Raw genomic sequence first — 16,708 nt, forward strand, 5'->3', positions numbered from 1 at the left:
CTCTCTCACTGTCCACTCTGCCTGTCAAAAAAAAAAAAAAAAAAAAAAGATCAGTGGTTGACAAACTATTGCCCATAGGGCAAAACTCTAAGTAAAACTGTAAAGTCTTTTGGAACATGCTGATGGTGATTTTTTTTAAATGTTTGTGTATGGCTGCTTTGATGTCCCAGGGCAAAGTTGAACACTCATAACAGAGATATTATGGTCTGCGACATTTAACACGTCTACTATCCGAATCTTCACAGAAATAGCTTTCCCATTCCCGATTTAGATATGCCTCCTTATTGATACTATCTTCTTACCTTAAGAGAAAGCTCATGGCCCTCCTAACCCCTCTTCCCCCTCCAAGAGGGAAGAATTGTGAATCCCTGAGAGATGGAGGACACACGGTGGCTACAGTGGGGCTTCTGCTGGGAGGGGAATAGATCCCCCTTTTTTTCTTATTTGTAATTTATATTCTCCCTCCTTGTGCTGTCTTTGGAGACAGATTGCAGAAATAAAGTGGGAGCAGGACAGGAACTAGGAAAAAATGATTCAGTTTTCTTAGAGCAGATTTTTGGTTAAAGCCTCCAAAGAAAAAGAGTGGGGCCGGTACCGTGGCTCACTAGGCTAATCCTCTGCCTTGCGGCACACCGGCACATCGAGTTCTAGTCCCGGTTGGGGCGCCGGATTCTATCCCAGTTGCCCCTCTTCCAGGCCAGCTCTCTGCTGTGGCCAGGGAGTGCAGTGGAGGATGGCCCAAGTGCTTGGGCCCTGCATTCCTTGGGAGACCAGGAGAAGTACCTGGCTCCTGCCGTCGGATCAGCGCGGTGTGCCGGCCATTGGAGGGCGAACCAACGGCAAAGGAAGACCTTTCTCTCTATCTCTCTCTCTCTCTCACTGTCCACTCTGCCTGTCAAAAAAAAAAAAAAAAAAAAAAAGAGTGGGTCTATGCAGGCACTGGAGCAGGGAGAGAAATAAAGGAGCCTGCAGCCAGCATAACCATCTTGTTCATTCTTTAGTGTTGTTCTATTATAAGAAATATTGAATATCACAAAGTTTCCTTCTCACTGAGAACAGGAATTCTCTTCATTGGTATAGAACAGTTTGTCTGGAGCATTCTTTTCTGTGTGCTGTGGAACGATTGTGTTTCCTCTAAATCATAGGCGTTAATTTAGAATGGGGTCACTGGGGTGGGCTCTAATCCAATAGGAGTAGGGTGCTTATAGGAAGAGGAAATGGGGCACAAACATGTTCAGAGAGAACACCACGTGAAGACACAGGAGGAAGAGGCCATCAACAAGCCAAGGAGAAGAGGCTCTGGAGTTCTGGGAAAGTAAGTTGTTCAAGGCATCCAGTCTGTGCCTGGTTATGGCAGCACTGGCAACAGCACAGTGTGTCAGCCTTTACATGGGAGGTTGCACATCCTCTTTCTTCTCACACATGTTTCATTTCAATATACTCTGTACCATCTCTGAGGTGTTGTAATATTGCTTTAAAATGTGTAGCATGTCTTTCTTATTAACTTGTTTTATTTGAGAGACAGAGAAAATGAGAGGCTTCCCATCTGCTAGTTCACTCCCCAAATGCCTGGGAGCTGGGAACTCAATCCAGGTCCCCACTGTGGGTGGCAGATCCCAAGTACTTCAGCCATCACCTGCTGTCTCCCTGGGTGCGCCTTAGCAGGAAGCTGGAATTGGGAGCACCTCTGATATGGAATATGGCTGTCCCAAGAAGCAGTTTAACCACTGCACCAAATGCCTGCCCCTCTGGTTTTTTAAAATGTGTATTTTTGGGGTGAGAGAAGGTATGGAATAAGAGATAGTCAATTGCAGACCACATTGGGTTGCCACTGCCACTGGTGCCATGGTGGCCAGCCTCTAGGGTCTCAACAAGGCTGGGTCACTCCAGAATGGAAGACAAGCTGGTTTGGGAGCAAACTGGATCCAGCTTTCTTCAACAATACTAACAGTTATTTGATAATGACAGAACCCAACTAGGCAAAATTTGCATTGGTATATCATGCCTTATGTGGGAAGGAGAGCAGTTGCTAAGGAAAAGCTGTCACTGTGGTGAAGTTGTCTAGTCTTCCCTCCCAGAAAATTCAGCACAGCATCACAGCACAGGACCATCAGCCCACGCCAGATAGCAGCATCTTCAGCATGGTTGTGGGCCAGCTTACAGCTGATGAAGACCCTATCATGGTTTTCCACCAGATGCTCCTATTAAAGAACATCAACCATGCTTGGGTTTGCACCAATGACATACTCGGGCTTGCCCTGCACCATGTTGACTGACCTCCACCCAGCCAGGCAGCCAGTGCTGTTTCCTCTTCCTTCCTCTTCCTGATACTATTCACAGTCCTCCAGATGCTCCAAATATCATACACAAATGAGTGAGGCTGTGTTGAGAGTAGGTGCAGTACACTGCTGTCCCCAAAGTGTTGTGCATGATGTTTGGACTCTAGACTAGTTGCATCTGACAGGAGAAGTTTGTGTTGTACCAGCACATGCCTTGGAAAGGCCTAAGTAATAAAAGGTTTTCCTTATTTTTTTTTAATCTACTGACAAGTTGCTCCAGTAACTCAAAGTGATACTGCCCAGATATTGACTTGTTCAGATGTTTCAATGAATCATTGAATTTCTGTCCATTGGATCAGCAATTCTACCCCAAGGGATTTTCCATACTAAGGAAATCAGAAACATGAAACTTTATGTGTAAAGATTTATATTCTAATAATGCATATTATTTTCCCCAATTGAAAAAATCGGCACATTAAGTATATTTTTCAAAAAAAATTTAAACTCAAAATACACATTGGTGAGATTTTGAAAAATAGGACAACTGACAAATAAAAATTGAGACCACCTGTTAAATTTCCCCAGAAACCCACTCCCCAGGTAATTATGTAATATATCATCAGTGTACAGGATTATAAATAGTAATGCATTCATGTATATATTTATAAAAGTAGAAATGGTAAAAACACCTATACATAATGTTGAGCAATTTTTTTCTACTCCTGGTATCCTATACATCTTCCCATGGAATTCATTTCCTCGTCCCTCCTGCCTTGACGGCTTACAGAACTCCCAGCAGCTCAGAGTCAGGCTATCGTCTCCCTGATGCTATTTTTCCTTCCCCAACTCTGCAAAGTATCCTTTATCTAGGCCTACAGAGCACCCCAGACACAGTAATGATCTCATGCTCAACTGTCCTTAGAAAGGATGACACTGACATCAAGCTACTTAGGTTTGAATCCTCGTGTAATTTGTTTTCTGTTGCTGTTGTAACAAATTCAACAGCTTAAAGCAATCCAAATTTATTACTGTATGGCTCTGGAGGTCAACAGTCCCCAGATGAAAGTGTTGACAGGGCTGGGTTCCTGCTGGAGGATCCAGGGGAGAATCTGTCTCCTGGCCTTTCCCCAGGCCTACCACCCGCATTCCTCAGCTCATGGTCCGAGTTTCTCTCTCCCCCCTCTCATCCCGCCACTCCCTCCCTCCCTCCCTCTTTCTCACCATCACATTTCCTTCCCTGACTCTGGCATTGCTGTCTCCCACTTACAAGGCCCTGAGACGACATTTGGCCCACCCATATCACCCAGAATAATCTTAACCACCTCAAGACCCTTAACAACATCTGCAATGTGGGGAGCAACTCGGACTAGACTAAGTTACTGGAATTAAGACTTATTCTATGCATCTGCTCTCCCACAATATGGCGCTGAGAAGGGAGTAAACAACTTCTACACAGCTGCCTCTCGCCAACTTGAGTGATGACCTGCAGGAGCTGATCCTGCTCCTGATTTGAGGAGAGCAGCATACTCGGCGTGTGGGTAGCAGAGTTGGGATTGGTGGAAGAGGACTATAAAGGAGGAGAGAGACAACATGCACCAGGAACATCTAAAGGGAACACCTGAAAGAACACCTGAGCAGCCCCCGAGAGAGCCGGCCGGCGGTGTGCCGCTCCCCCGCGGAAGTGGGGAAAGTGGCAGGAGGAGCCGCCCTTCCACGGAGGTGGAGGAGTCGGCAGCCAACCCGGGAAGAACCAGCAGCAAACCCAGGAAGGGCCGAGCAGACAAAAGAACAGCGCAGGGTCCTGTGTCGTTCCTCCGCGAAGAGGGTAGAGACACTGCAAAGTCTCTATTTCCACACAAGTTAATAAGTTAACATCCCATTATGCCACTTAACCTTACAGATCATTTCCACGTAAGGTAATAGTCACAGACTCTGGGGGTTAGGATGTTGACATCTTCAGGGAGCCATTATTCAACCTACCATACATGGCAATGCCAGCTGGTGAGCAAGATGTGCCTGAGTCTTGACATCTGTGAAAAAGGACAGAGTGACTGTCCCTACTCACAAGGTTGCTATGTGGATTCGGTGAGTCCACCTATGTGAATGGAGCCTGGAATATTGCCATGTTCAGTAGTGCTACCTAGTATTGCAACTACAGGGTCACCTCACCACCTTCTTTGCCAGACATAAGACCACTAGTTCCTTGAAGAACAGAACAGAACTTTACAACACAGAGCATTCTCAGGGCCCAACATGGGTTCTTTTTAAAAAAAATTTTATTTAATGAATGAATTCTTACATAGATACAACTTTAGGAATATAGTGGTTCTGTCTCCCATACCCCCCTGCCCCCAGCTCCCATCCCAGCTCCCTCTCTCTCTCTCATCTCCTTCTTCATTATGGTTCATTTTTAGTATGACTTTATATACAGAAGACCAACTCCATGCTAATAATAGAGTTCAACAATTTACACCCATGCACACACATACAACATATAGAGTACAGTTTGGGGAGAGAATTTGCAGTCTATTCTTGTATTACAATTCAATAGGGATGGAGATCCTACATGGGGAGCAAGTGCACAGTGACTACTGTTGTTCCTTTAACAATTAACACTCTTTTTTTATGATGTCAGTGATCAACTGAGGCTCTTGCCATGCGCTGCCAAGGCTATGGAAGCCTTTTGTGGCCATAGACTCCATCGGTATTTGGACACGGCCATAAGCAAAGTAGATGTTCTCTCCTCCCTTTAGAGAAGAGTGTTTCCTTCTTTGATGACCCTTTCTTCCCTCTGAGGTCTCACAGAGATCCTCCGTGTAGGATATTTTTCTTTGTCACAGAGTCTTGGCTTTCCCTAACATGGGTTCTGAGATATATGTTTGTCAGACTGAATGATTCCACTTAACAGCCTATGAATTAGCCAGTAAACATGATAGAGAATTTGGAATAATATGAAAAACATCATATTACTTTGCCACATGAAGCGACAAAAACAAATAAAATATGCACAATCACAGCTATTTTTAATATGTGCAACTAAAATTATGCATAAAAATAGACTGGGCAGAAACAAGCTCAAACATGAGTGTATTACTAACAGTGGCGGTTTTGGAGTGGAACAATGATGGGTGATTTTGATTTTCTTCTTATGCTTTACTTTCAGATTTTTTGTCTATTGAATATATTAATTTTAAAGATGTAAAAATTATTATAGCCTATTTACACCCCCCCACACACACACACAACTCTGTTCACTAAACATTAGAGGCAACATTATACATTGAGTTAACTCAGGCTTGGTGCTACTGTGTTACAGTTCGGAGCCCAGCATTTATAATCTGGGTAAACTGAGGCAAGTTGCCATTGGGGAGCTTCTGCTGATTTTACTTCACTGTCCCCACCTAAGAGTGGACAAGGATGAGTGTCTGCTTAAGCGGCTGAAATGGACTCCAGCAAGATGCTGTCCACAAGGTGCCCGGCTCGTGGTGAGGCACGCCAAGGCACTGAATAAGTCAGCCTCTTTTCTCATGGTTTTCATACTGAGAAGATGGTGTCGTCAGACACATATACAAAGTTATAAGGCAGCATTTGTTCAGGGAAAGGAAGCAGGGAAAACTGGAAACAGCCAGTCTGCTGCCTCTCAGAATCTAGAAGACTTGTTTCATTTTAACCCCTGCCACTGAAGGATTTATCAAATTTGACAATTAAAGGATACTTGTCAAATAGTCTAGGTTGAGCAATAGAACTCCCCCCACCTCTTCCCCCAGAATCTCTTATAAATCTCTTCAATACAAAACAGATCAAAATGACCACACTGGTAAAATACGGCTCAGACTATTTCTTCTGAGTCTACGTCACCCAGAGAAGACCCTGGAAAACGCTCTACCAACCCAGACCTTACCAACTGGTTCACACATCCTGACTGTCCCGATTTCTGGAAGCTTGAGGGCCGTGTCACAGGCACCCCCTTGTGGTTTGAGCAGGGAGCCAGGCACCAAGGGTGCACAGGGAATGGCTGTGCCCACCTCCTGCACGACTTGGCACAGCGTTTGTGCAAGTCTCAATCTGCTCCTGAGGAGCTGCACCCCAGGCCGCCGAGTCCTGACTGCCTCTTTGTTTACCCATTTGTCAGCAGGTGGCGGCTGGACGATCCCTTTGATTTCTGTGGCTCAGGCTCAGCAGGCTAAGGCCTGAGCTGAATAAACAGGCTATCATTTGGCCCTGGCAGGATTCCTGGTAGCCGGGCACGGAGAGGTTTAAGGAGGATTAGGTTTAGATTAGAAAAGGGGTTGAATTATTTTTCCCCCTTGTGGTCTCTTAAGTGCCTCGGGGTTTTGTATGAAGACAGTGGGCTGACAGCCTCAGCTCAGCGGCTCCAGAAATAAAAGCGGTGAGCTTGGTTTTCTTTTCTAGAAGGTTTGGCATGTGCTTCTGCTGAGTGTGATTTCTGCTGTGAGGGTCGTGGACTGTTGGGAATTTACTGAAAGCTTGAGATCTTTTCTGTAGGGAACTGGGCTCACACGATGCACACACCCACACACCCACACACACCAGGGATTTTTACTTATTCCTGGGAGCTACAGAAGTTTTATGAGCCTACACAACTCATCAATGGGAGGCTACACTCTTCTCCTTGGTAGCTTATGAGTGCCCCACCGGTTGCCCTCCTGCGTGTCACTCCTCAGCGTCCATTGAAGGACCCTGGCTGTCACAAAGCTGTGTTCCCTTGGCAGTCGGGCTTCAGAGAGCACGCTGGGAGCTCTGGCAGTTGCTCTTGTTTATTACATGAAGTCTTGCTCTACTCCCTGGCGACAGCTTACAAACCAAACCAAAACTATGTCATCTCCCAGCGACAAACAGGTTAGAAGAGAGAGGGAAAACAAAACGAAACAAAACAAAGTGACACCTCTTGAAGGCTCAAATGCTCCCTGGGTTCCCAGGAAGATTTTGTGTTTTCAATGTCTTTCAAAAGCTCTGCCTTTGCTTCTGGGGTCACAGTGGTAGTTTCTGCCCATAACCGACAGAAACTGCAGGTGAATTTTTCTTCCTGTTCTCAGTGGGGGTGGGGGCTTCCCCCACACCATTAAAAAAAAGAAAAGCTAACAGTTTCACTCCCCCAATTAAATGGCCAGTCTCATCTTGGCTGGTGTATTTGGCAAAGACTTCAATGTGTGTAAAAGGGGCTACTTACACTGATTTTTATCATTATATTATGCGTATGCCTATAACAATGACATATTGTACCCCATAAATATTATATGTCAATCAAAACTAAAATAAAACAAAAAAGGGGGAATGGGACAGCAATCAGAGAAAGATGAGAGAAGTATTTTCCACTTTTCTGAAAAGCTGTGTGCCATTCACAAGCCATGGATCAGGACCCCAGAGAGCAGAATGGCAGTGGGAGAGGCTGCAGTGTATGGTCTACCACTGCCCTGTTGTGAGCAAGTTATTTAACCTCTCTCAGCCTGAGGTTGCTCCAGGATTAAAACGGAACCTGCTGCATAAGGTGGTAGAGAAGATTCAATGAGAAAGTTGGCAAGGTGGTTAGTAGGGCTCTGATTCCAACTGGACATACAGGAACTGTTTATCATTAATATTATAAACAGAGTTATCCCCCAATGGAATGTGATTTTTCCTTCTAGAAATATCATCTATGGGGCTACAGTTGTGGCATAGCAAGTAAAGCAGACACCTGTGATGCTGGCATCCCACATGAACACCGGTTCGAGACCCGGCTGCTCCACTTCCGATCCAGCTCCCTGCTAATGTGCCTGGGAAAGCAGCAAAGGATGGCCCAAGTGCTCAGGTCCCTGCCACCCACATGGGAGATCTGTACTCCTAGCTTTGGCCTGGCCCAGCCCCAGCTGTTGCAGCCATTTGGGGGAGTGAACCAGAAGATGGAAGATCTCTGTCTCTTCCTTTCTCTGACATTCAAATAAATAAATAAATCTTTTTTTTTTTTAAAAGAGAAATATCTACAGTTGCTAAGATCTGAGTGTGTTCCTTCCAAATTCATATGTTGAAATCGAATCTCCTGTGAGATGGCATGCACAGGTGATCAGATTGTGAGAGTGGAGTCCTCATGAATGGGATTAGTCCCCTTTTAGAGACATCAGAGAGCGCCTTGTCCCTTGCCACTATTGAGGGCACATCAAAAAGTACCACCTATGGGCCAGAAGATGGGCCCTCAGCAGACACTTGGTCTTGGACTTCCCAGTCTCTGGAACTAAGCAGGTATCCAGTCTATGATGTTTCACTACAAAAGCCAAAACTAAGACAAGTACATTAAGTACAAATAACTTCTCCGACGTTGATCAACTTATTAGGTGGCCTCATTTTAGAGTCTTAATAATAGAAGATCCTAATAGAAACTTTGAAGTTTTTTTTTTTTTTTTTAATTTCTCTGGAAGGAGGGGAGAGAGAGAGAGACAAAGAGAGAGAAATAGGAGAGAGCTGTATCTCCCATCTACTGGTTGACTTCCCAAATGCCTTCAACAGCCAGGACTGGACCAGGCTGAATCTAAGAACCAAAAATTCCATCTGGATCTGCCACATAGGTGGCAGGGACTCAAGCACTTGAGCCATCACCTGCTGCCTCCCAGAATACATTGCAGAAACTGGATCAGCAGCAAAATAGCTGAGACTCAAACCAGTCATTCTGATATGGGATGCCAGTGTACCAGGCTATGGCTTAATCCTCTGTATTGGGCCAGCACCGTGGCTCAATAGGCTAATCCTCCGCCTTGCGGCGCCAGCACACTGGGTTCTAGTCCCAGTCGGGGCGCCGGATTCTGTCCCGGTTGCCCCTCTTCCAGGCCAGCTCTCTGCTGTGGCCTGGGAGTGCAGTGGAGGATGGCCCAAGTGGTGCTTGGGCCCTGCACCCCATGGGAGACCAGGAAAAGCACCTGGCTCCTGCCTTCAGATCAGCGCGGTGTGCCGGCTGCAGCGTGCTGGCCGCGGCAGCCGTTGGAGGGTGAACCAACGGCAAAGGAAGACCTTTCTCTCTGTCTCTCTCTCTCACTGTCCACTCTGCCTGAAAAACAAAAACAAAAACAAACAAACAAAAAAACACTGTATTACAATACCACCCCTATTTGAATGTTTAAATAGGACTCACTGCACAAAGGTAAGGGAACTTGATGTATCCAACTTAGTCTACCTACAAGGTAACTGTGTTAAAAACATTCAGCCCCAGCTCTTCACTTTTCTTTTCTTTTTTTTTTTGGACAGGCAGAGTGGACAGTGAGAGAGACAGAGAGAAAGGTCTTCCTTTGCCATTGGTTCACCCTCCAATGGCCACCACGGCCGGCGCACCACACTGATCCGAAGGCAGGATCTAGGGGCTTCTCCTGGTCTCCCCTGGGGTGCAGGGCCCAAGCACTTGGGCCATCCTCCACTGCACTCCCTGGCCATAGCAGAGAGCTGGCCTGGAAGAGGGGCAACCGGGACAGAATCCGGCGCCCTGACCGGGACTAGAACCTGGTGTGCTGGCGCCGCAAGGCGGAGGATTGCCTAGTGAGCCACGGTGCCGGCCCCACTCTTTTTTTTTAAGATTTATTTATTTGAAAGACAGAGTTACAGAGAGGCAGAGGCAGAGGCAGAGAGAGGTCTTCCATCCCCTGGTTCACTCCCCAAATGGCTGCAATGGCCAGAGCTGTGCTGATCTGAAGCCAGGAGCCAGGACCTTCCTCTGTGTCTCCCATGTGGGTGCAGGGACCCAAGGACTTGGGCCATCCTCTACTACTTCCCCAGTCCATAGCAGAGAGCTGGATCAGAAGTGGAGCAGCAGGGACTTGAACTGGCGCCCATATGGGATGCCGGCACTGCAGGTGGCAGCTTTACCTTACTAGACCACAGTGCCACCCCAGCTCTTTTAATATCATTGTCATATCAGCGAAGACAGGTATAGGTTTCTCCGAGTTAGCCCTTGTTGACATACTTTCCATACGCTAGTGGATGTCCAGAGTGACTGACCTAGTTTAATCCTTTCAATAACCCTCCAAATAGATATTATTATCATTGCGATTGTATAGATGGCTCAGAGAAGCTAAGCCAATGGCCCAGATCACAGTGCTTGTAAATAGGAGAGCTGATAGTAAATTCCAAGCCTCCTGCCTTATGTAGCTTTGTCTCTCCAATTTTTTTATAAGAAGGCATTGATTCTCTTTACACTCCCCAAAACAACCATTTTCACTGGAGAAGCTCCCCCTTGCTTGCTTTGCTAGGCCCGATGGCCTGCCCCCTGCAACAGCCTTAGAAGGCTTAATGCTATCCAGAGCAAACTCAGCTTCAAATTTATTTAAAGCAGCCTTCACATTGTTTGTGAAACTCTTGGATAATTTAGTTTTTAACCTCCATGCAGAAGAAAACTATGTAAGTGCACACATCCTTCAGCACTCAGTAGGAGGAGAAGAAGTAATAATGGTCACTTAGGTCATCTGTAATGTTTGCTATTAAACATAAGAGACAGTTCCTAAAGCCTTGTTCAGACTCACAGGATAGCACTTTTATAAGAAACAAAACCACAAGTTTACCTTCTCCTTTCTATTGGCCACAAGTAAATGTTGGATCTGAACTAAACTTCTTTATTAATGCTTTACCTTATTATAAAAGTGTTGTATGTTCCTTGCAGGAAATTCAGAAAATGCTAAAGAAGCCAATAAAATAGGATCACATATCTTAGTGTTTGATCTGGGCCAAGATTCAAAGTTCACTTGGCCTTGAATAATACCTGTGCAATTATTTTTATGAAGATCTAAAAAGAAAAACCTTGAGGCTGGTGCTGTGGCACATCAGGTTAAAGCCCTGGCCTGAAGTGCCCGCATCCCATATGGGCATCGGTTCTAGTCCCGGCTGCTCCTCTTCCCATCCAGCTCTCTGCTATGGCCTGGGAAAGCAGTAGAAGATGGCCCAAGTGCTTGGGCTCCTGCACCCACGTGGGATACCTGGAAGAAGCTCCCGGCTCCTGGCTTTGGATTGTTGCGGCCACCTGGGGAGTGAATCAGTGGATGGAAGACCTCTCTCTTTCTCTACCTCTCTCTGTCTCTACCTCTCTCTGTAACTCTGTTTTTCAAATAAATAAAATAAAGCTTAAAAAAAGAAAAACCTTGTTATTCTAGGACATTTTAAGCTACTTTACTGGGAGTTATTTTAAAGCAGTCAAGTTAGAAATATTTTTTCCTCTGTTTCTAATTGTTATAGGTGTCTCTATGGAATTGCTGAAAGTATGTCTAAGGTGTTCATGAATGCTCTCTGTTGTATGGGAAATCAGATTCTGCCTTCTTTATCTTAGAAAATCACCTGGAATCTTGAGATTTTAAAGCTGTGGCTTTAAAAGATTTAAGTATGGAGCAAAGCATTTGATGCCGTTGTTAACATGCTGCTTGGGATACAAGCATTCCATATCGGAGTACCTGGGTTCCAGTCACCACTTCACTCCAATTCCTGCTTCCTGCTAATGTGCACCATGGCAGAGAGTCAGAGAGAGGGAAGGAAGGAGGGAAGGAGGGAGAGGGAGAGAGAGACAGAGACAAAGACAGAGAGAGAAATAGAGAGACAAAGAGACAAATAGGCACACAGAGATCTCCCATCTGCTGGTTCACTTTCCAAATGGCTATAACAGCCATGGCTAGGCCAGGCCAGAGTTAGAGCCCAGAACTCAATCCAGGTCTCCCGTGTAGGTGGCAGGGATTCAAGTACTTGAACTATCACTTGCACCTCCCAGGGTGCACATTAACAGAAAGCTGGACTAGACAAAAAAAGTCAGGACTTGAAATGAGGCCCTCTGACATGGGGTGAGGGCATCTCAAATCGTGTCTTTGCACCTGCCTGTGTTCTTTATTTTAAACAGTATATGTTACCATGCTGTCTATGGGTCTAAGTTCTGCAAAATGTTTTTACATTTACAATGCACAATTTGAGAGGCATTCATTGCTTGGGTAATTATTGGGTAATCTATTTGCTGATCAGAGAACCTCATCACAAATATTATTTTTTATTGAAAGAAAAAATGTGATATATAATTATGAGTAGTTTTGAATCATTGTTAGCTTTGTCATTGACTGAAAATCTGACATTTAGATTTGTGGTTATGGCTCATCTCTAACTTATATCATCCTTCCTTTTGTGTTAGTGATTTGCTATCTTACACTGAAAAAGATTCTGGATGATAGATCAGCATTGCCAAGCAATGCCAAAAGAACATGGTATAAGTTTATTGTATTGTACTTGTAACATATTAGAAACATCTTGAATTAAGCATGTGAGATTTTATTCTTAGGGTCTTTCAAATAACTGACATCTCCTTCCCACAGTAACATTCAGCACTCAACCAATCTATTTTTAAGCAAGCAAAAAGCCTAGATATTGTAGGAAAAGTGCTTACTGTATAAAACACAAAAGATAAGCAGTTATGATACCAGACTTGTGACCTTTGCCCTTTGTCTTTTCCACTGACTCCTCTGAATATTTCTAGCTTTTTCTTTTTAAAATTCAGACATCTGACCTGTTATTTTTTGTCATTGTCTTTACTGTGACTGCTGTTTCAAGTTAATTCTTTTAGGGTGGTGGAGCTCCATGTAAATTATGACTTGTGATATCCTGACTTGTGTTTATGACATTCTACTTTTTTCCAATATGAAGTACTATTGACCTCATTTTTAATATTTGAATAAAATGCTTTTCTGCTTCAAGCCTGGATTTTGATCTTTGTGTGCTATATTTTAATAATCTTCAGTAATAGATATGGAGAACCAGAGATGAGAGAGACAAAAAAAGATCCCAGAAATGTAGTGGTGGCCGCCATGACTCAACAGTAGGGCTGTGCAAGGAGATGCAGGTAGCTGCTAGAATAGTGGGGTGTTTGGACAGTCACTGTGAGTCATTGCCTGATCTAGAAATACCTCCATGGCACCTTGGAGTCTAGAAAAAGGGTCATCTTGAGTTTATAGTAACAAGGTCTGCTTTTGCAAGAACATGAGGAAAGACCAAAGGCCCTCTTATCTACTTTTAATTATATCTATGGGTGTATTTCTAGCATTATAGTAGTTAATAAAATCGGTGCCTATATGTGTGCATATATATATATATAATGTCAAAATGTCAATAATTTTAGTCATGTTCATGTTAGCATGATTACAGCACTATAGTTTGAGTTTGCAAACTAATAAAACTGATATCCTCTTAAGGACATACTTAGTTTTCCCAAAGTTTCCTACTTGATTCTGTTTAAATTAATATTGAAAGTTGTAATTATATTATAAAATTAGTTTCCCAAAAGGTTTTTTAGTCCAGCTCCCTATATCCTAGAAGGTTTCAATTATTTATCTTATGGAGACCTTAGGCTCTGTAATTTTCATTAAAATTAATACTATTAATTGCTTGGTGGTCCATCCTTCCACTGAATAACCCATTTTCTGGCATATCTTCTTAAACAGTAATGGGACTTCCTGTTCAAGCAATGTAAGCTGGACGTTTTAAAAGTTAATATTATTCTTGAACCATCCTCAGCAAAAACAGAAAAAGGACCATTTCTCTCTCCACCTTCTTCCCTTCTTGTCTTCCCTTCCTTCTTCCTCAATTTACACCTAATTGAAGGGAACTACATGAATCCTGAACATGAACCATGTGGCTAGTGACTTAGTATTCTGTTACCAACACTGTAACTTTCATCTGTACCTGGGTGGGGACCTAGCAAACTTGCACAAAATGACATGGAAAACCATCTCACGGGAAAAGCATAGGCTTTGGACTTAGATGTATTTTTTAAAAAAATTTATTTATTTATTTTAAAGGCAGAGGTACAGCAAGGGGGAGGGGGAGAGAATCTTCCATGTGTTGGCTCACTCACCAAATAGCAGCAATGACTGGCTAGAGCTGGGCCGGTCTGAAGCCAGGAGCCAGGAGCTCCCTCTGGTCTCCCCCATGGGTGCAGGGGCTCAAGGGCTTGGGCCATCTTTTGCTGCCTTTCTAGGCACATTAGCAGGGAGCTGGATCAGAAATGGAGTAGCTGGGACTCGAACCGATGCCCATATGGGATGCTGGCACTGCAGGTGACGGCTTTTCCCACTGACCCCTTAGATGCATTTTTATCTGAATATTGCTTTTCCTTGGTACTTACTGTGATTTTAGATAGCCTAATCCTTACACAGTTTAAACGTGTAAAAGGCAGAAAACAATAGCTAACTAATGAATTTGTGATGAAAATTAAATTAAATAAGAAACACATGTAACGCTTCTAAAATAATGCTTTCATCTGGTAGACATTCTATACATGAACCTCAAGTTACTAGATAATCTCTCAAATATTTTAACAATTCTCATTAAACCTCTTTCATCATTCTTCCCAGTAACTTATGAGAAACAATAAGCTTTTCTTTATATAAGAATCCCTCTTTCAAGAAGAGAATGACTCCCTTCTCTGTACTATCAACAATTATTCCTTATTCATCTTGTACAGCCAAAGAAACGTACAACAACTAAGAGAAATCAGGAAGCTCTGTCTTTGCTTGGGTTGACAGAAGTACCTGTGAGATTTCAAAGAATAATAACATTGTAAGTAGAGTGAATTAGAAGATTAAACTGCAAAAGATCCAAGAAGGTGAGATGAAGTTATATAAAGACAGCTTCTGAAAGATGTAAGGTGAAATTCAGGCAAGGTGTTCTGATGTATTGGCAAAATGGAAGATACTTCTGGACCTAATCCTAGTAATCACTTATTCTTAGAAGCAATTATAAAGCAAAACATCTATTCAGGAGATTGTCTAAGCAGATAAGTTCAAAGGAGGCACTGAAAGAATGTGATTAATGCTATCAAAGGTGATGGACAGGGAAGACCAGATGATAATGAGGTTTTACCATTCCCAGACACCTTCTGAGCATGTCACGGCTGTTCCTCAGAGCAGCTCTGACAGACAGGAACCGCCTCCGGCATTACCATTACTTTATCAATGCAGAACTAAAGCTCAGGCATAGGTAAGTGACTTGCCCAGAGTCACGCAGTTCATAAAGGATGGGACCAGGAGCTGAACATGGATCTTCCAATTCTAAGTCTCTCTATTGTTTTTACAATGTATTTATTTATTTGAAGGCAGAATTATGGAGGGAGGGAAGGGAAGGGGGAGGGGGAGAGAGAGAGAGAGAGAGAGAGAGAGAGAGAGAAAATGAATGAATGAATGAATGAATCTTCCTTCTGCTGGTTCTCTTCCCAAATGACTGAAATAGCCAGGGCTTCCTGGCTTTGGCCTGGCCCAGCCCCAGTAATTGCAGCCACTTGGGTAATGAAACATTAGAGGAAAGATCTGATCTCTCTCTCTCTCCCTGTAACTCTGCCTTTCGGCCGGCACTGTGGCTCACTAGGCTAATCCTCCGCCTTGCGGCATCGGCACACCGGGTTCTAGTCCCGGTCAGGGCGCCGGATTCTGTCCCGGTTGCTCCTCTTCCAGGCCAGCTCTCTGCTGTGGCCAGGGAGTGCAGTGGAGGATGGCCCAAGTGCTTGGGCCCTGCACCCACATGGGAGACCAGGAGAAGTACCTGGCTCCTGCCATTGGATCAGCGCGGTGCACCAGCCGCAGCGCGCCGGCCGCGGTGGCCATTGGAGGGTGAACCAACGGCAAAGGAAGACCTTTCTCTCTGTCTCTCTCTCTCACTGTCCACTCTGCCTGTCAAAAAAAAAAAAAAAAAAAAGACTCCATATATTCTCTTGTGTAAACCAATTTGAATTGGGCTTGTTTTCACTGGCTAAAAAGCAATGAAAGGGCTAAATTATTTTCTATAAGAAAAGAGGAGGTTTTTTTTTCTCTCTTAGAAGAGAATGGGCAAAGAAGGGGGAAATGAAGACAGGGAGGCTGGAGCCTGAATTGCTACAGAAAAATGACTGAAAGTCTTGTATTTTAAGGACAGTGTGATGGACACTGTATTCTTGATTTCTTAAAATTACCTATTCTTTTTATTTAAAGATACATTTATTCATTTGAAAGGCAGAGTGACAGAGCAAGAGGGAGAGACAGAGATCTTCCATCTGCTGGTTCACTCCTCAAATGGCTACAATAGCCAGGGACTCCATCTGGGTCTCCCACATGGGTGGCAGGTCCCCAAGCACATGCACCATCTTCTGCTGCCTTCCCAGACATAATAGCAGGAATCTGGTTCAGAAGTGAAGTAGTGAGGATTCGAACCAGCACTTGGATGTGGGATGCGAACATATCAAGTGATGGCTCAGCCTGCTGTGCCACAATGCCTGCCTCTGTATTTTTATTTTTTACATTCTATGTAAAATAACTTTTGCCTTCCAAAAACTCTAGTAAAGTCAGCTATATAACAGGATGCTATATGAATGTGAATGTTTATGTGTAAGTGGGGGAGAGAAAGAGAGAGAGAGAAGAGGAAGAGAAGGAGGGAGGAGAGAAAGTAGAGGGGATAGGTAGAAA

At 44.1% G+C, this 16,708-nt stretch overlaps 1 long non-coding RNA gene and 1 pseudogene across 1 annotated transcript; both read left to right on the forward strand.

Annotated features, from left to right (window-relative positions):
• Positions 1–1,641: 1,641 nt before the first annotated feature.
• Positions 1,642–2,276, forward strand: LOC108178107 (nuclear transport factor 2 pseudogene; annotated as a pseudogene).
• Positions 2,277–6,245: 3,969 nt separating this feature from the next.
• LOC138844093 (uncharacterized) lies at positions 6,246–8,254 on the forward strand. Its single transcript, XR_011379523.1, has 2 exons — positions 6,246–6,669; positions 7,925–8,254. It is a non-coding gene; the product is annotated as an uncharacterized lncRNA (long non-coding RNA).
• The last annotated feature ends 8,454 nt before the right edge of the window (positions 8,255–16,708 follow it).

This window comes from Oryctolagus cuniculus, chromosome 1 (genome assembly GCF_964237555.1).
Source record: "Oryctolagus cuniculus chromosome 1, mOryCun1.1, whole genome shotgun sequence".
NCBI classification, from domain to species: Eukaryota; Metazoa; Chordata; class Mammalia; order Lagomorpha; family Leporidae; genus Oryctolagus; species Oryctolagus cuniculus.